The 3,810-nt window shown below is 39.2% G+C and overlaps 1 pseudogene; it reads right to left on the bottom strand.

Moving 5' to 3' along the window:
• Positions 1-657: 657 nt before the first annotated feature.
• Positions 658-1,180, bottom strand: LOC102757116 (annotated as a pseudogene).
• Between the last annotated feature and the right edge of the window lie 2,630 nt (positions 1,181-3,810).

The raw sequence follows: 3,810 nt of genomic DNA, 5'->3' as shown, positions 1-3,810 counted from the left end.
TCTCTCTAAAAATCAATTAAAAATATCCTTGGGTAAGGATTAACAAAAAATAAATAAAAATAAAAGAGAAGGAATAGGAAAACTTCAAATACCAAAATTTTTGGCTGACATCAGGAAATCATATCATTAATTTTTCTCACACGTTTCAGCTGTACTCATAACAAACCTCTAGTAGTTGACTAAACCTCCCTTTTTTAACAAAACCATAGTCATGCTTCTCTGAGCCCTCTTCTAAACCAGGACTTGCCCTTGGTCAACTGAGCCTAGTTTTAGAAGAATCTTGCTAAGCCAGGTTAGCAAGAATCTCTTCAACCCTTGATATCTAATCAAGAACCTCTTCCCCCACCCTTGATCTGTAACCAAGTTCCTCTTAGTAATTCCATCCAGTGACTCCCTCACTCTGCCCACTCACTATAAATCTCCAGCTGTCCGTGTTGTAGTCAGCATTCAGTTCAATCTTTCTCCTTATTGCAATAGTCTTTCTTTTTAATTTAATTTTTTTTAGAACATCTTAAATTTTTAATTCTTTCTTTACAGGTTACCTAAGACCAGTTTTGATTAAGGAAACTGTAGAAAGTTAGTAATTGCTACAAGGTGGTGGCCCGTGTCAATCTTCCACAGAGTCCTGCTTTGCGGGGTGTCTGAATGCACTGCTCAGGGTCTCTGCTCACACTTGCTGGAATCAATCGTGGCAGGTTTTAGTCCACAGGTCGCTCTTCCCCATATTTCTTTGTAAACTCTTCAGCATTCTTACAGAATTTTTTACGGTCCCTAGAGAATTCTTCAGCTAGGTCAGCCCGAAGGGGGTGCTCAGGCTGGGGGTCATTCACAGTGCTACGAGAGACTGGATTACTTGGTCGGTTTTCATTGCTGGCTTCCAGTTTTCAGCATTAATTACTGGCAGACAGACCTGTCCGTTTTCATCGATGTTGGGGTGATAGATCTTTGTTTTAAATGTAATCCTCGGTGGTTTGAATAGGTATTCTACTGGAAAATTGATTTCGATTCTGAAGGCCCTCTTATCATATGGAGGGTTGTCAGGAACAATAAGCCCTTGCCAAGTCATCAACCTGGATGTTACGGACGTTTTTCATTCCACATTTGCAGATTTCTTCAAGCTCCTTCATCAGCCTCCTGCTGGCCGCCATCTTGGACCTGGTGCTGCTGCTTTCCCAATGTGCCTTGCAATAGTCTTGACTCCTATTTCAAGAGTCTTGAATAGAGTCTTCCTTGCCTAACTCCATCCAGTGCAATTTAACATTAGTCAAGGAATAACCAACATTCTCTTTGGAAAGTCTCTGGAGTAAAAGGAAGAGAAACAAGGAGCACCTCATCCTCAAACCTCTCCTTGTCATTCCATTTCCCTTCCACCCCAACATGGTCTCCTGTGCTCAGTTAAATGGTTTTCAACGAAGTGCAGTCACTGGAATTTATCTGTAGTAAAATATAATTCATCACCCATCACATTAAAAGAACTTAAAATTTAAAAAGCAAGGGAAATGGGCAAGAATTGGGGCACTGAACCCATGAAAGTCGGGGAGAGGGTCTATTATGAGGTAAAGGGAACTAGAATGGGGGGCTGAGTATTTGAATTACAAACTGACCCTTTTACAATTGTTGTCAAATGTGATTCCTTGATCTACAGCAAAAAATTTATTATTGTGCAATTTTTTATATGAAAACATACCCACATCTGTAGACTAGTGAAAATAACCTCCTAATATCATTCCATTCATGACATGACCTTTGTGGAGGTCAACCACTAACAAATAGTTATGTCTTTTATTATTGATAATCTTTCTTTGGCCTCATTATTCCTAAATACAGTGATAAGTATTTATTTTATTTTTACCTCTAACTCTGACTGCAGTATTTCCTAGTAAGAGATTTGTCTCTCCTACAAGATCACAAACTCTCTGAGAGCAGGAGAACATGATGTTTGTGTATTTTAAGCATACTTACTTAATAAATCATCTTGTAGGCCCTGAAAAAATATTAGTTGATCCTATCAAATAATTTATTTTTTCAAAATTCATATACAACATACAACTTAGAGGCCAATTGAACTCCTCCAGGACATGGAGGGAGAAGTCTTGGCATTTCTGCAATATGATCAAACAACAGCTTCACTGACTTTTCAAGAAGTATTAGCACACGAACCACAGAGAACTGTGGCATTTCACTGAAGACTGAGCATTCAGGAGAGCAAATGAGGCATCATCACACCTGTGATGATTAACTTTGCGTGCCAACTCAGCTGGGCCATGGGGTGCCCAGGGATTTGGTTAAATGTCATTGTGAATGTGTCTGTGAGGGTGTTTCTGGATGAGATGAACCTTGGAGTCAATATACTGAGTAAAGCAGATGGCCCTCCCCGAAGAAGTGGGCCTCATTCAATCCTTTGAGGAACCAATTGAATCAAAGGCCAAGAAAGAAAGATTTCTCTCTCTACCTGACTGTCTTCCAGCTGGGGCGTTGGTCTTCTGACTTTAGACGCAGACTCAGACTAAAATTTATGCCATTGGCTCCTCTGGTTCTAAGGTCCTCAGATTTGGAATGGCACTGTACCATCTGCTCCCCTGAATCACCAGCTTGCAGACTATAGCTTGGCCTTCTCAGCCTACAACATCACATGAGCCAATTTCTTAGAGTAAATTTCTCTCTCTCTCTCTCTCTCTCTCTCTCTCTCTCTCTCTCCTCCCTCCCTCCTTTCTTGATAGATATATACATAGATACATGGAAATATATCCTATTGGTTTTCTTTCTCTTGAAAACCCAGATTAACACAACACAATAAACATTTCACTAAAAGAAGTTTTCCACTAGCTTCTCTATTTTTTCTAATTCTCACCTCACTGTCTTAATCACCTACTCTATTTTTGCTCTTTCTCCCCTCACTCTTCTTTCCACTCCTTTCTACGGTGAATGTAAGAAACATCTAAGCCTGTAGATAATTTTTATAACAGTTTATTTGAGCCAAACTGACAACATATACTAGAGAGCGAGGTCTCAAATGTTTCCCAAAGTAACAGTTTTGCAGCTTCTTTTATGCATTTGAAATTAAGGAGAGAACGTAAGGAAGCTTGGAGAAAACAAGGTGGGGATTGAATTACAGGATAGTTAACAAAATTATGTGCTTTTTTGAGAGTTAATACCACCTATAAGTGTTATTACTTCAAGTATTTCAAAGGTGTATTAACCTAGATGCACAAGAACAATGAGAGGGCTGACTTTAAACATTTCACTGTAGAAATTTATAGGCCTGGGGCATGACTGTCCACCATAATAGGCCCAGTTAGGAATTTATGATCAGATCACCCTGTGAGGTTACTTTCCATAGAACCACTTTTTTGTTCATCCATACTATCATACATACCCTCTATTACATAGAGAAAAATTACTCAAACATGTGTGGACAAAATCATTTTGGTTGGGCAGGACCTTCTTTAAAATGCAGACTCCTAGGCCCAACTCCAAGGATGCTGTCTAATGAGGTGACCCTGAATGCAGTTGAACCTTGAACATGGTGTTTTGTGTAACAATCATAATCATCTCTGAAGAACAGGACCCCTGCTCCTTGGAGGAAAATTCTTACATCCCATCTGCTTTTTCTGGGATGATGCCTAGTACTTAGGTGGCACTATGTGAGTATAAATTAATATGTGTATGTAGACCAACTGAAACTCGCTTTCAAAACATCCGGAATAATATTATCTTTATCCCTACTATTCTTTTACAAGTCAAAATTCAGGGAAAATGTAATTAAACTTTTTTTCCCCCTCCTTTTCTTGAGCTATTTGAAGAGGCTTA

The sequence above is a fragment of the Myotis davidii genome, unplaced genomic scaffold, assembly GCF_000327345.1.
Source record: "Myotis davidii unplaced genomic scaffold, ASM32734v1 scaffold715, whole genome shotgun sequence".
Taxonomy (NCBI): domain Eukaryota; kingdom Metazoa; phylum Chordata; class Mammalia; order Chiroptera; family Vespertilionidae; genus Myotis; species Myotis davidii.
The sequence above is the reverse complement of the archived record's forward strand: the minus strand, read 5'-3'. Positions and strand labels throughout refer to the sequence as shown.